Raw genomic sequence first — 17,814 nt, 5'->3', positions numbered from 1 at the left:
TTGATGTGTCAATTGCTTGTTCCCTCTTTAGTGTTTTAGTGAAATCTACAAATGCATTCAGGAGAGACAAGGGTACCTGTGTGAGGCAAGTGAGGGGGTTTTGGAGGTAGCCTTGATAGAATGTCTGCCTTAGTGTTTAGGGATGCTGTCCTATAGGTAATGATGTAGTTAAACCTTGAAAAAAAAAGACTCCATCTGACCTGTCTAGATGTGAGTGTACGGTTTGTTTTAAGATACTGTAGATTTCTGTAATCAGTATATATAATGATAGGTTCAGCGGTTCCCTCTAATAAGTGTCTCCAGTTTACCAGGGCACTTTTCATGGCAAGCAATTCTTTTTCCCCTACGTGGTAGTTGGTAGTTTAATTCAGAAGGCGTGAGAACACGGGAGTAGAAAGCTATTGGGTGTAGTTTATTGGTGGTTTTGGATCTTTGGGAGAGTACAGCCCCTAGTGCGTACTCAGATGCATCTACCTCAAGGGTGTATTGGGTCTGTGGGTCAGGATAAGCAAGAATAGGGGCTGTAATGAATGCGTTCTTTAAAAATTTAAAGGCGTCATTGGCTGAGGGGGTCCACACAAAAGGAGTGTTATCTTTAGTAAAGTTAGTTAAGGGTTTGGCAATGTGGGAAAACCCCTTAATAAACTTTCAATAGAAATTCGAAAACCCTAAGAATTTCTGTACATTCCTTTTATTATGTGGTATGGGCCAATCGACTATTGCCTTAACCTTTGTATTTTCTATCTGAATTACCTTTAATGAAATATGGTACCCCATAAATGTGATATCTTTACTATGAAAAGTACACTTTTCAGCCTTGACATAAAGTTTGTGTGCTTGTAGGCATGCTAATACTGTTCTCACATGTTTTATATGTTCTGTCAATGTATTAGAGAAAATTAAAATGTCATCAAGATATATTACTAGGAAGGTGTCCAATAGATCTCTAAATATATCATTGATATAACGCTGAAACGTTGCAGGGGCATTACATAGCCCGAATGGCATTACCGTGTACTCAAAAAGCCCGTACCTAGTACGGAATGCCGTCAGCCACTCATCCCCTGAACGCATACGGATAAGGTTGTATGCACCTCTGAGGTCTAGTTTGGTGAAGATGGATGACCCATTCAATCTTTCTATAAGTTCAGGGATGAGTGGCAGAGGATAACGGTCTTTCACAGTACGCTTGTTAAGCTCACGGTAATCCACGATAGGCCTGATGGTTTTGTCTTTGTTAGTAACAAAAAATATGCCTGCACCTGCAGGAGAAGTGGAAGGTCTTATGAACCCTTTTCTAAGGTTTTCGTTTATGTATTCCTTTAACTTAACTAATTCGGTTTGAGATAGAGGGAAGATATGCCCATATGGAATGTCTGACCCTGGTATAAGCTTTATAGGGCAGTCATACTCTCTATGGGGGGGCAGAGACTCTGCCTCTATTTTATCAAAAACCAATGAAAAATCCTGATACTGGTGGGGGATTAACTCTTTATCTTGGTCAATGTGAAGTATGGCATGGGATAGTAAACAAGTTGAGGTGCAGTAGGATGAGTTGAATTCTATGTTATTTTGTTTCCAATGTATCATAGGCTGGTGTTGTCTTAACCAGTGTAAGCCAAGTATGACTGGGAACATTGGAGAGGTAATTACATCGAAAGAGATATACTCTTGATGGTTGTTGTGAATATTTACAAGTATGGGGATTGTTTGGTGTGTGATGGGACCTGTAGATAAACTATTACCATCAATCAACCGTACAGAAACAGGATTCTTTTTCACAACAAGCGGTATTTTTTTATTTTTTACTATAGAAATATCTATATAATTGGCGTAAGCGCCAGAGTCCACAACGGCTTCAAGGTTTAGTCGCTGTTTTTCCCACTGTAACGAGATGGGAACTAGTAAGTATGTTGGTTTATGGGTAGACAATGTAAAGTTGTGTAAAGTACAAATTGACTCACCCGACTTCAGTCTTTTCAGAGATGGACAATCCGTGACAGAGTGGTCCTTGGAGGCACAATACATGCAGAGAGCATGTTCCTTGCGATAAGACTTTTCTTCTGGTGTTAGTGGTCCTTTAATAAACCCAATATCCATGGCCTCTGCGTTACCCTTTGGGCTATATGTCACAGGACGTGAGGGATATCTGGCTACTGTGTCATGTGTTTGTTTCTCTAACCTTCTCTCTCTGAATCTCCTATCAATTTTAATAGTCAGGGCCATTAAAGCCTCTAGGGAGTCTGGGAGATCAAGTCTGACTAACTCATCCTTTATAGGGTCTGATAGACCTAATCGGAATTGGTTTATTAATGAAATCTGGTTCCACTGAGTATCTCTTTGCCAGATTTTAAACTCAGATATGTAGTCTTCTACATGTCTTTTGTTCTGTTTGAGGCTACGTAAGGTGTTTTCTGCAGTAAGTTGTTTATGGGGATCCTCATACAGATCAGACATTGCTTTAAAAAATTCATCAACTGATTCAAGTATAGGGTCATTAGATTCATATAAGTAGTCCGCCCATGCACGGGGTTCTCCTTTTAAATAAGATATGATTGTTAATATTTTAACTCTTTCAGTAGGAAATGTTTTAGGTTTTAGAGTAATGAACATTCTGCATGCATTGTAGAACTGTCTAAAGGTCTTTCTATCACCTGAGAAATGTTCAGGGGGACTGATAGGTGGTTCAGGAGGAAGTGAATGTGAGCTAAATCCTTCTTTGATAACACCTTTTAGGGTTAAATTCTCAGAATGGAGTTCTCTGAGACCCTGTGTCAGCTGATCTACTTTATGGGAGAGTTCCATGACATGAGCCTGTAGGTCAGCAGGGTTCAGCATTCTGATTTTTATCAGGCTTGGTATTCTGTAACACACACTAACTTAAAGTTAGAAATTGGTAGAACATGTAAGAAAAAGTAATCATAGCAGACCATAAAAATAAGGTTGTGTCTCACGTAGATTATAGTGAAATATACATCTATATATACACACATATAATCTGAGTGAGTGGTGTTTAATATAAGACCTGTAACTGTTTGTGGAAATTATATGTGAGTTTGATTGTGGTCTCACTAAAACAGTGATTAATATAGAACAGTTATAGGTCTTCAGGACTGCACAAAAAATAGTAAAAAAATATAAGGTAAAAAATATATATTTAGTGAAGTTTGAAAAGGTATCAGCTTTATAGCAAAAGTTTAGTAGCAAATAAGTTTTTGGCAAGAAAATGAAGAAGTTAGCAGCTTGATATGCATATATAAAATAAGAGGAATTAATGTCCAGGAAAGACTCACCTCCGGAGGGATTAACTATGTAAATCAGTGGTGGTTCAGTGTTCTGGTTTATATGGAAAACTTTGGTAGCAAGATTAGAGGGGAGAGCTGCTCTCAGAGCTGCAGCGTTGATCCGGGAAAACCGGAAGTGCGGCTGGTCCGTGAAACCGGAAGTCCTCAGGTGTCACGCAAACAGCGTGTGAAGATTGAAATCGTCAGGTAGGCAGGCAGGGAATGATCCACAATGTGAGCGGCTCAGGAGGGAAGCATGAAACTTCAATACCAAGCAAGGTACTGAAGGTTTCATGCTCCTTTATAGCCAGAGTCAGAGGTATTGCTACGCCTCTTTAAAGAGACAGGCTCTTTTTATGACAGAAACATTCAAGGTAGTGTTGAGGGGGGAAATTATAGCATACACTTTAGCAATGCGAAAAACAAATAGGTAAAGAGAAAATTGGGCCACTTATACTACAGCCAAAAAAAAGGGATACCTTTTTAATTCATAATCCAGAAATAAATCTGGAAAATTATTAGCTGCTCTAGTCAAAAATACTAACAAATCCCCAGTAGTTGAAAGAATTCAAAATGAAGGTACATTTGCCACAACCCCAGAAGAGGTGTTGCAAGTCTTTACAAGATATTACAATAACTTATATTCTGTCAAATAATCTAATTTGCAAAATAGGGATGAATTTGGGGGAATGATTACAAATCATACTCTATCCCCTGAAATATCCACTAATATGAATGCTCCCGTTACTGAGACTGAAATTAAAAAAGCTATCCAAGATTTATCAATGGATAAAGCACCAGGGTCAGATGCAATCCCCAATGAGTTCTATAGAATCTTAGCTCAAAATATTGCCCTACACCTGGAAAATCTTTTTAACTATTTTTAGATTGAAAATAAACTTATTCTCTCTAATTTTACTGCCTCTATGACCACACTTATTCTGAACCAAGGTAAGGGATGCCACAAAAAAAAAGAATCCTATAAACCGATAGCACTTCTCAATTCTGATTATAAATTACTTGCTTCTATTCTTGTTAGACATTTACAAATCAGATTACCCAATATTATCCCTAAAGACCAGGCAGGATTCTGGAAACTGAGCATACTAGTGAACAATTATATAGTAGCCCTTGATCTGTACGAATCACGGATCCTAGTACAACACTCGGTATTACAATCATGTTCCCAGTATGGTCATATTTAGGGAATAACACTGTCCCACATTTATAACCGTGACAATCCATGGACATTATTTATCATCAGACACATAACAGGACCAGCAGTTGACCCCTTATATGCTAATTACAGGAGACTCACCAATTTAACACATTAAGGGATAAAGGTATCCTGTTGGCACCCCATCCATTATTTATACAACTTGGCTATACCTATTACAGTAATTACACTGGAAATATATTCATTGAGTGTGATGTCAGATTACTGACATCATGGTACTTGATCATTAACTGAACTCTATCTGGACATTTGGTTTTTAACTATTTGAGTGTTTTTTTGTGTGTATCACTTAATTTTATTAATAACAATAATAAAAGTTATGTTTTAATTTCCAACCGCGAAACCCAAACCTCTGGGCTATAGAGTGCTACAAATGCATACTGTGGAGTGAAACGTCTTGTTTCAATATTTGTTAGTTTAGATTAAATTATGCACAAGCACCAACCCACCACAAATACCTAGGTAATATAAGATACCTTGATACAACTAGTGTGGGGCCAGCCTTAATAGTGCCATTGTAAAAAAACTTCTATTGCAGGCAGGATTCATGTTTAATTAAAAACCAAAATACAGAGGGCGCTAAAAACTATTGGGTTAATTTGAATATTTCTTAAAACGTTTTACAGATTATACTCTTAACAATGTCCTCTTAATAGAGGCTACCGTTGATTCTTAAATTGTTTACCACAATATATGGACACATTTAGGTTCTTATTCACATATAAAAGATAATATTTCCTCTGTCCTCACCTTCAAAAGTCAGACATTCGATGTTAAAAGTTGAAAATATTTATTCTTTAAATCTATACACACATTTTTTTAAAAAGATGTCTTCCTCTTATAACAGTTTTGATCAACCTTGCTACTAGTACAATGTTTCCCCTAGACTTCCTATCTTACAGTTATATATTCTTAAATTAGATGCATTCAAACTGTGTATACAAAGTCATACACGCTAGATGCACTCACTCCTGAAATCAATCTCACAATTAGTATTAACCTTAGCCTCAATGGCTCAAATTCTTTATATATTAAAACCAATATGTGAAAGCAATATCAATATATAGAAAACAACAATTTATAAAAACAGCAATATATAAGCAGCAATATATAAAAAAGCAATATATAAAAAACAAGGAGTATGATCATAGATTCCACAACTTCTTTTGTAGTAGTAGTATTGTTTTTTAAACATATACTTTGCACCAGACTAGCGGTACTTCAATGATTTTGTTTACCAATGTCACAGTGAAGGATTATATATGTTAATCTCCAGCACTCTCCTTTAGGTGTAATCCTTAGGATCTAATTCCCCCTTTACTTTGTTGTATATGTTATGTCCCACAATCTGTATATTTCGTCTTTTTTCAATATAAGCTGAGAAGCTTTCTTACCTCTCTCCCTTCTACATTAGGGGTTGTGAGCCTTAACCTTGTTATTTACCGTCTATGCTGCTCCTGTGTTCGGCTATAGTGAGCCGTCATCGTCCGAGACTACCACGCTGTTGTTATCCATGTGATGTCACTTAGTCTCCGGCACCTGAGTATATTTGCGCAAGTATATCTTTGGTTCCCTCCTCCTCTGACCGTTTTCCTGCTTCCAGATCAGGTCTCTCTCTGCACTTAAGTACCTTGTACGCAGAGTTAGCACTTTCTTGCAGGCCTTTTCGCCCCCATTCTGGTACTTTGGTCACTGAGATCTTTGCAGGGTCTGTTTAAAAATCTCTTCTTGACAAAGCCCCATTAGTGGGTGAAACGCGTAGAACTGTGTAAGGAACTATTGGAAGTCATAAGAGATTTTAAACAGATCCTGCAAATGTCTCAGTGACCAAAGTTACTCCTTTTAAAATTGTAACCAAGTCCTTTAAGTATTTAGGTATCCATATATCTCTCCAATCAGAAACTTAGTATAATCTTAATATTCTCCCTGTCTTTGATAGTTAAAGAATACATGAAATACTGGCAGAATTTCACACTCTCCATATCGCGGCGTATAGCTTTGTTTAAAATGGTTCTTTTAAATAAAATTCTATACGTTCTGCAAAACACTCCAGTCTCTCTAAATGGGAAAGATGTAAGAAACCTAAATGCTTCACTTTGAAGGTTTATATGGCAAAATAAAAAAGCGAGGATCTCACTTAACAAACTTTTTCTACCTAAAAAATTTGGAGGAATGGCACTACCTGATATTCTAACATATAATTTAGTATTTCTGACTCGGGTAGTGGTGGACTGGATCTTGAATCTAGACTATTTCACTAATAATATTCTTGGGAATAACATGAATTATCTATTCTCCCTGGTCTCTTTGATACATTGTGGACTTAATACAGTACCAAAGAATGTAAAACAACTCAAAGCTTCCTAAATTTCAAACTATTATTGGAAACCCAGAATTCCAACAAAGCACTCAGTTAGTTGTATTCCAGAGATCAATTTAGGCTTAAGTAGGATCTCCCAGTTCTTGGATATAGAGATCCAAGAAAGTAAGACCTTTAATACACTGAGCCAGGAATTCATTCTCCTAAATAAAGATTTATTTGCCTACTTACAAGTTAGACATTATCTTTCAAAGGTAGTCTTGGAATATGGCTGGAGTTGGTCTTGGGGTAAAATTGAAGATTGGTTTACGCTGGCTAAAAATGGACTTGTATCTATTTCTATTGGGTATCAACTGCTCATCAACCAAAAAGGTGAATCCAATTTGAGAGAAATATCTCAACACTAAAGTAATTTAATTCCTACTGAAAATATAAACATGTGTCTTATTCAAAGGTCCCTGTGTTTGGTCTCTCAAACCACATTGTCCTCAACCTGGATAGAGTTGCATGTTAAATTGTTACACAGGACTTACTATACACCAGAGAAATGATTTAGATGGGGAAACTCTACCTTTAACTCCTGTCCAAAATGTTCTCACCCAAGGGCTAATTTGTTGCATATGATGTGGGTGCCCTAGAATCTGACAACTTTGGGCTATTGGGCTTTTAACACCCTTAAATTGCCCATGCAAATTATCCATCCTTTGCAAATAATTTTCCTATGGGAGGGAACTCAAAACCATCAAATAATGATCAGTATGATTGTTTTATCGGTTAGATATTTGATTTTTAGGAAATGGAAAGAGACACCACCCCCAACATTTTAGAAATTAAAAAAAAAACAATATATACTAAAACAACACAATGTAGACATGAATAATGACTGAGATTTTTGTATCTTTTTTAAGAAATGGGGGCATATTTATCAATGTTTGAGCGGACATGATATGAAGTAGCGTATCATGTCCCCCGCACATCGATAAATGCCGACAGCTGGTGCAATGCCGCCCCCTGCAGATTCACGGCCAATCGGCTGCTAGCAGGGGGTGTCAATGAACCCGATCGTATTCAATCAGGTTGATTTTTGTCCGCCGCCTCAGAGCAGGCAGACAAGTTATAGAGCAGCAGTCTTTAGACTGCTGCATCATAACTTCTGTTTTAGGTGAGCCTGAAGTCTCGCCTGGAAACAGGGGCATCAAGTTCCATACGGAGCTTGATAAATATGCCCCATGGTCTCTATTTGTTAAAAGTTTTCCTTCCAGTGAACTAGAACTTCTGATATATCCATTCAGAAATACTGAAATAGTTTTGTTGGGGATTTGGTGAAATTAACCTGCCCCTTTCCCTCCTTCTCCTCCCCTCTTATTTTTATTTTTTATTTGCCCCCCTTCCCAGGTCTGGTATGAACAAGTTTTGTTTTTTGTGAAATGCAATAGTAGCCTGAAGAAGAGGCGAATATACACTGTTTGAATTTTTGTATTATGTTTATTTAAATGTATTAGCCCAGAAAATAACAATGTATTACTGTGGTATAATGTGTTATTCTTTTTATGTAAACAAAGCAGTTGTAATGTATAATTTGTTCTTTTTTTTGTTCCTCTTTTTTTTTTCCTCTCAGACTTTTTTTCGCTTTTTACGCTGTTTTTGATAACTTAAATTTATAAAAATGTATTAAAAAAAAAGAGATGTAAAGTACATGTGTCAGGATGCGATTATATTATGTGATGTTATTTATACTGGATATCTTATCCAAATTGAAATTGCACCTATCTCGTTCTTATTAGAATTATTTGATCTGTGCTTAAATGAAGCTCACAAATATGGCTATACTTATTTGGCATATTATTTGATAATAAATAGTGCTATAACTTAAATTGTGATAATTATAATAATAAGCGACCTCAAAATAATAATTGTTATCTTCCAAATATGATTACTTGGAATTTAATAGAATAGTGACAAGACGTCTCTTGATTTGTCAGTGAGAGTTCCTTATAAACAATGCAGATTGAAACACATATTGTATGAAAGTGAAGGAATTAAACATAAAAGTATAAAGAATTAGTGACTAAAGAATTATCATGTGATTTGTTAATTCTATTTAGGTTAAATGTCATTTTTACAGATATACAGAGTAGTTGTTATTGTCATTAAGACCATGTGGTTTGACTGCATTTAGTAGATAAATCCACTTGCATTCTGCTTGGAGGAGTCATTTTTTGATATTACCACCTCTTATGCCAACATTCATTTTTTGATTTACTGAATATTTTAGATATTTGGGTGAGCTATGATGATGTTGTTGGAAATGCTTATATACAGTGGTGATTGTTTTACCATGTCTTTCACCTTTATCTGCATTCCTGATGTTATTGGTATTTTCTAAAATTTGTGTTCGTGCTTCCCTTGTCGTCATTCCTACATAGACTCTGGGGCAAGTACATTTCAATGTGTATATAACCCCTGCAAATCTGCATGTAGTGTTGGTTAAGTTTATGTATGTTACCTGTTTTGTCAGAAATTTATTTTATTTACATATTGACAGGCAGAACAGGTGCCACATGGATACATTCCTGGGTCAGAGTCAGCTATTTTAGGGATATAGACATAGTGACTCTATACTAGCTGATCCTTTAGGTTTCTGGGTCTTTTATACCCTACCGTCATTTTTGTTCCAATCTGTTTGGCAAGAATTGGGTCACTTTGTAGAATGTGCCAATTGTCATTAATTATCCTTTTTATCTGATACATTTGATGGTTATGAATTGTTATCAGTCTTGGGTATTATTCTTCTGTCTCTTTAAATCTGGGCTGCAATAATGTGTCTCTGTTTAGTTGTAATGCTTTAATTTTGGCTATTTTAACCATCCTTTTACTGTAGCCAATTTGTACAAGTATTTATGTTAATGTGTGACTTTCTTGTAAGTAAATTTGATTGCTGGAGCAATTTTGTTGCAATCTTAAAAATTCTCCATGTGGTATGGCTTTTATTATGCTCTGAGGATGGGCACTTGTGCTGTGTAGCAGTGTGTTAGTTGCTGTGGGCTTGTGATACATATTGGTACTAATCATATCTGTCTGATCTTTTGTAATGGTTAAATCCATAGCATATAAACCAAATCCTGAAACATGTACTTTACATCTCTTATTTAACTAATTGCTACAAAAAGTGTAAAATGTGGCATTTAGATGATGCTTATTAAATATAAGAATCGGCATTGCAACAAAGTATTCTACCATGGCAGGTAAACAATAATAACAATGATTAGCCAATAAGATTATAGCAGGAAGTGGATGTGAAATCGGATTGGCTTAACATGCGATAATGGGACTTCAAAACGTCACTGATCAGGCAATGGATATCATTATCTGATTGAATAACCCAACAACCAATCACCTACCAAAAAAAATCACCAATCAGAAACAGGAGGAGGGATTTGCAGACCTTTAAATAAAAGGATTCTAAACCAATGCGCACCCCCTCTGAAGAAGCGTTATGTGAAACGCGCGTCATGGGTCTTTATGGAGAGCGGTGTCTCTCAATTTTTAATGAGCTTGTTGCTAACAGTGAATATTGATATTTTGGATTAGAGGCTATCAATTTACCTATGTGATAGTAGCACATACTCTCTGTAATTAGTGGGATTTACTTACCCTACAATATTCTATTTTGGTTAACTTTACCAGGAAATACATTTATAACAGGGCAAGGTAAAAATAATACAACTCCCGCTATAGAAGGAGTTTAGGTGCTCAGGTCACAGACACCTTTATTTTCAGCCTCGGGGATATTCCCCTACTATTCCTTCCAGTTCCACTGTTCAACTTAAGTGACTTTAACTTAGTATGTGTGTCGGTTTGATAGAATTAAGATATATGAAAGTTGAAACTAATGTAGTATGAATGACAACAACACTAACACAGTGATCTAACCAGGGTAACAAACATTTTTTTCTGTGAGGTGCAACCTCCTTTTCTTTTGCAACTCACACTACTGGTATGAGTATTATTTGTCTTTACCCTCTATGGATGCTGAGCTAAAGATAATAATATTAATCAGCTATTTTTATCAGCACCCATAGTAATTTACCACGATGTTAGTGTCATCCCCTAACCTTTCCACATAAAAAATTATCTAGGAAAACATAGGAGCAGCAAATGACCTAGGTTCTAGCTGCTGATTGGTGGCTGCATATATATAAATACCAATTGTTATTGGCTCACCCATGTGTTCAATTAGTAACCAATAGTGCTGTTTCTTCAACAAATGATACCAAGATAATTAAGCAAATTTGATCATAGAAGTAAAATGGAAAGTTGTTTAAAATTGTATGTTCTACATAAATCATGAAAGAAAAAATTTGGGTTTCATGTCCCTTTAAGAAAAATGACAACAGAGGATGCAGATGTTAGTAGATAGCTGGGAAGGTAGGGATCAAGCCAAGGTCAAAAGCTAAAAGGTCAGTCCAGAATAAGGTGCCAGAGGGAAAATGTATATGCAAGATCAGGTAACAAGGCGGAAGTCAAATCAGGCCTCACAAACAGATAAGCAAAGGGGTAAGAAATAGCAGCCAGGAAATTAATTTTTTAGACACTAAAGTGTACCAACGTAATAATTCTCTAGTTACTGACTTGTATGTGAAACCCACGGACAGAAATACTCTACTGAAATTGGATAATTTTCACCCAGATAATGTATTTAGATCCATACCTAAAAGTCAGTTTCTGCATACACAGAGAATAGTGCAGGATAAAAACAAATTACTGTTAAGATTAAAGACTATTTGTAAAAATCATTGGCTGGGGTTATCCTAACCACATGATTAAGCTGACTATTTGTTAGCTGGCACAGAGTAATGAAACATGTACAAATTTAAAAAAGGATAAAAAAGTGGAGAGACTAGTCTTTTCAACCAAATATAGTGAAAATAGTAATGACATCTATAGGATCATTAAGAAACATTGGTATGTATTATCTAAATACAATCCTGACCTTGAAATTAAAATTGCCACCAATGCCATCTTATTGCAGGGTAAGAAATCTCAGAGAGAATCTGGTAAAACCAGATGTAGGCACAAATAAAAAAAACAATTATGATTATCTAACAACACCCAATAAAGAATGTTATCCATGTCTCCACTGCGCTCAATGCAATTCAATAATCAAGGGCAAACATCTGGCAGAGAATGATAAAAGAAAACAATTAAAAAACAATGACCTGTATACTGTACATGTCAATCAGAATATGATATTTATTTACTTAAATGCCAATGTGGGCTTTGCTACATAGGCAAGACAACCAGAGCTGTTAGTGACAAGTTTAGTGAGCATAATACATCTATTAGAACTAAGTATATGAATTTACCAGCATCTTCACATTTTGTCCAAAAGGGACACTCTGTTAGCCAACCCCGCTTTCAGGTTATTGATCATATACCACATCTTAGAAGGGGAGGGGATATAGACCTTAGATTAAAACAAAAAGAAGTATGGTGGATTAAATTACTCAATACTTTGAATCAAAATGGTCTGAATATAGATTATGATTTTCATTTGTTTTTAAAATGTGTTTTTATTAGTTGCATTAACTTCTGTAACTACTAGTTGCCACTGTTCACTTTAAGATTGTTTGTATTAAGCACTTTATGGGTTTAAAATTCCAGGTAGTAAACCTGTGACCTGATTGGATAGAAAAAGTGATTTAAACTGTGATTGTTCACCTGTATTACTATATATGATTAAGGACCATGTAGGTCCGAAATGTTACATTTGTTTGTGGTCTTAAGGTTCTCCAATAAACCAGTCACCTGCTGAAAATTGTGGTGCTTTTCTACATTTTAGATTATGCTTTTGCAGGTTACAGATATTCCTTAGTCACTTGCACACTTTCTAAAAGAAGGAACTTTGGTGCTGGGCTTTTTTGTGATATTTTGTAAGAAATTGCAGCAACAGGTCATTCCAGGTCAGCAACACAAGGAGGGAAGCATAGCAGTAATCCAGGAGACAAGAGTCCAAAAGCAAGCCAAGGTCAACTGAAAAATCAAACATTAATGTGCACCCAAGATTGCAGCCAAAAAATAAAAAAAATGAGCGAATCAATAAGCACTGCTTCAATTTTTGAAGTGAAAAGTGCTCCAAAAACCATTGTGTTGGTAATGCAGCATCATGTTCTTTAAAAAAATGCTGTGATAAAGGAATGAAAAGGTGATGACGCAGAGGTGGACGTAAAATATATGATACCAGAACGAAAAAAAAACGCAGTGGGCTAGATTACAAGTGGAGCACTAATTTATTAAATAACCAGCCATTACAAGTGGCTGGTTATTGCTACCGCAAGCTCACAGTAGCAATTAGCGCTCAGAAAATTAACCAGAGATCAGATCACTGGTAAATTTTCTAAAAGTGCCACAAAAAAATAGAGGGTCTTCATTTTTCCATAACCAAGTCCTTTACGTATTTAGGTATCCATATAGCTCTCCAATCAGAAACTTAGTATAATCTTAAAGGACCAGTAAACACAGCAGATTTGCATAATCAACAAATGCAAGATAACAAGACAATACAATAGCATTTACTCTGAATTTCAAATTAGTAGTAGATTCTTTTCTAACACATTTCAAAGTTATGTATATTTCCACTCCCCCTGTACCATGTGATAGCAATCAGCCAATCACAAATGCATATACGTATAGTCTGAGTTCTTGCACATGCTCAGTAGGAGCTGGTGACTCAAAAAAAGTGTTAATATAAAAGACTGTGCACATTTTTTTTAATGGAAGTAAATTGGAAAGTTGTTAAAACCTGAGTGTCCCTTTAATATTCTCTCTGTCTTTGATAGAGTTAAAGAATACATGAAATACTGGCAGAATTTCGCACTCTCCATATCGGGGCGGATAGCTTTGTTTAAAATGGTCCTTTTATCAAATATTCTATACGTTCTGCAAAACACTCCAGTCTCTCTAAAAGGGAAAGATGTAAGATACATAAATGCTTCACTTTGAAGGTTTATATGGCAAAATAAAAAAACAATTTCTATCTAAAAATTTGGAGGAATGACGCTACCTGATATTCTAACATATAATTTAGTATTTCTGACTCGGGTAGTGGAGGACTGGATCTTGAATCTAGACTATTTCACTAATAATATTCTTGAGAATAACATGACTTATCTATTCTCCCCGGTCTCTTTGATACATTGTAGACTTAATACAGTATCCAGGAATGTAAAACAACTCAAATCTAAATATATGCCTATAATAGCATGGCGGAAGCTTTTTTCAATTTTAGGGATTAATGCCAACATTCCTAAATTTCAAACTATTCTTGGAAACCCAGAATTCCAACAAAGCACTCAGTCAGTTGTATTCCAGAGATGGAACAATTTAGGCTTAAGTAGCTTTTTTTCCATAAAAAATACTGCACTAGGCAGTTTTAAGGGGTTAAAAGTTGGCTTGTGCAGGGTGTAAGAAAAAAAGGACACTGAAAAGTGCCTTTACTTGCAGTCTATGGGAACTGTGTGTTGCCTGTAAAAAATAATAGTATATATATATATATATATATATATATATATATATATATATATATATATATATATATATATAAATAATATATATATATATACATTGATTGGAGTAGCCGTGTTAGTCCAGAGATTTAGATATTAAAATAACAAGAGTGTTACATTGAGAAATTATACTTTTTTATTGGAATAACTATACATTTATAAGATGACAAGTCTTCCCTTTTCAAGATAATATCTTAAAACATAGGATGGCTAAAAAGACAGAAAGTGTTGCAGAGGTCTGAATGCAGTGGGAGGAGGGGGTGTCGTAAAAATCATGAGGGGGTTTAGGAGACAGAGGCAGACAATGTCAGTAAAGGTAAACAGACAGGGAAAATATATGGTTATACACAAAGCATATACTGACATAAAGTTATATATCAACATAGAATAAATATGTATAAAGATGTGAAATAAGGTATACAGGGGAATATAAGATAGTCAAAAAAGGAGAAAGGAAAGAAAGAAAAAAAGGGGAATAATAATAATGTCAAAATGGTGGACATAGGATTACCTGCGCACCTATGCATAGAGTGTGTGGAATATACAATGCAATTGACTACAGTACATGAAAGTACATTACAAAAAAATTGATAATGGGGTAAGAAACCAGAGTTCATATTTAGTCCAGAATTTAGCAAGTTGAAGTGCATTATCATTTTCATTTCAAAAGTTTTTCTTTCCATGGTGTTTTTGAAGTTGAGAAATGAGCAGTATCACACTGTGTATATGGAACATAAATATAAGAGCCAAATACAGTCAATGACCAATGTGGACAATAAGGAAAGTAAGCGGTCACTCAGTATACTTGACACGGCGGTCACAGAAAATCATAAATATGATAAATTAGACTGTCACGTCTCGGGCTTCACCCGTACTTACGCGGAGTAGTGTCAGCCCTTATCCTGATGCTCCTGTCAGTGCAGGCTTGAGACTCCTATGTCCTCTCCAGGTGGGCGAAGAAACCTGAATCCGGGTAGAGGGACAGCCACGCAATTAAGAGCGACCGTCAAACTCACCTCTTCTTTGGTTCAACTACAACGCGGGTACGGGACTTCTACCGGACGTGACCAGATGTGACGTCAGCTTCTCCGGTGTTTCCTTTAAATGATCCTCCACAGCAAGCGGCTCCAAGGCACAGTGTAAAGCTCTACCTTAACTCTGGGACCAGTAGCGTCGGGCTCCTCACAGCCCTTAGTAATGAAATAGAAAAAATATAGTGGCAAGAGTCCCAAGAGATGGATAAAAAAACAGGCTTTATTAAATCAAATTAAAAAACAAAAAACAGCGAAAAAGTGTCTAAAAGACTTAAGAGAAGAATGAGTAGATCAGTCAGAATGAGACTGATCTACTCATTCTTCTCTTAAGTCTTTTAGACACTTTTTCGCTGTTTTTTGTTTTTTAATTTGATTTAATAAAGCCTGTTTTTTTATCCATCTCTTGGGACTCTTGCCACTATATTTTTTCTGTTTTTGAAGTTGCCTCTGAGAATCTTGATTTTGAGGTTTTGGATGGAGTGGTCAGGTTGGGTGAAATGTGACCAACCAACATTTTGTTTCACAGTGGTTTGTGATTGAGTGTCTGTGTAAGTTCATCCAAAGGTGCAGTTTTTGGCTTGGTTCTCCAATATAACATCTCCCTTCATATGCAGTGCAATGTATCATGTATACCACATTTGCAGATATACATAAATATGCCCCTTTAATGTTATAGGATTTACTCTTGTGATTAGCTGTGCTGCTTTCACAAATGTGCTGACATAGTTTGCTGAGAGCTTTGTTGCAGCACTTGGTTCCATTCTGAGTGTTCTTGTTCTTTTTATCAAGAGATAGCTTTCTGTGGAGCAGTTTCTGTTTTAGGTTGGGTGGTTGTCTGAGTGCCAGGATAGGGGGTTTTAGAAATATTTTTTTGAGTGTGGGATCCTTTAAGAGTAGTGACTGTAAGTATTTTATGATTTTTCCTTCTACAGCAGGGTTATATTTGACTACTAGTGGGATACGCAATATCTTTTTCTTCTCCCTGTATTGTAGCAAGTGTTCACGTGGGGTATTGAGGGCAGAGTTAATTTGTTTGTTTATAATCCTTGTTTTGTAACCTTTTTCTCTGAATGATTGGGGCAGTGTGATGAGGTGTTTGTCACGGTCCTTGGTGTCTGAGCAAATTCTGTGATATCTGGTGGCCTGACTGTAGATGATGGATTTTTTAATGTGATGGAGTGGGTATATATATTATATATATATATATATATATACTTATATACATATATATATATATTTATGTGTTAATTTGTGTATATACACATATTAACACATAAATATATATGTACATATTCATATACATGTATATATAAAATTGCTGCCCATAGCTGTGCTACTTACCCACTTCGCTGCGCTTAGGTTCTGTGCAATGTATGACGGCATGAGAACAAGGCTCCCATTGGAGCCTATGGAAGCACCTTCTCATGAGGGCAATGCTACTGTGCAATGCGAACATGAGTTAAGCACAAATATTGCTTTAGCGTAAGTGATATTTTGCGCTCAACTCATAATATGGCCCAGTATGTGATGTAGGAGTTACTTACAGGGCCTTGAAAAAAAGAATATATCAGTGCTGTAGGGTCTGTGGATCAGGTAAGTAACTATAGGCACAAGTAAAACATATGCATATGGGGTGACACTAGAGTGACTTCAAAGGCAGTAATTATCTTTATGCACATAGCAGCATAAAATATACAAACATTTGTGACAAGATTACAACTTGAGCGCAAAAATGAAAGTGGTATGGACAAAGGCGTAACTAGAAACCACAGGGCCCAGGTGCAAGAATCTAAGAAGGACCCCCCCCCCCCCCAAAAAAAAAGGTGAATTTGATACATATCTTTTTATATATATTTAACACAGAAAAAAAATGTAAATCAGATTACATGTCTGCAAAAGGAGGTACCATATGGCCACAGTCTGTGAGATGGTCTGACCCCTATTACTGTATATAGTGACACTGTTTAACCACCATTACTGTATATAGTAAGTTAGTGACACAGTCTGTAATCTGTCAGTGTGATGGCTGGCCTGCCCCTACCTGCCCCAGTACTTTATAAAGTGACCACACAGTAGTCTGTGGCATGGTCCAGACCCCCCGTACTGTATATAGTGATACTTTATAGTGACACTGTTTACCCCCTGCTCCCCCATGCTGTAGTAACAAGGTCTGTAATTTGCTGGTTCAACAAACATACAAACACACACATACATGCATAAATACACACACAGTCACATGCATACATACATACACACACATAAGCACTAATGGGTAAAACAGAAACACTAACCCCTGTAGTCAGAGACACTAGTGAAGCATCACATCACACTCACATGATATCAGTGCAGGCAGTTACAGGTCAACATTTTTTAT

The sequence above is a fragment of the Bombina bombina genome, chromosome 10, assembly GCF_027579735.1.
Source record: "Bombina bombina isolate aBomBom1 chromosome 10, aBomBom1.pri, whole genome shotgun sequence".
NCBI lineage: Eukaryota > Metazoa > Chordata > Amphibia > Anura > Bombinatoridae > Bombina > Bombina bombina.
The sequence above is the reverse complement of the archived record's forward strand: the minus strand, read 5'-3'. Positions refer to the sequence as shown.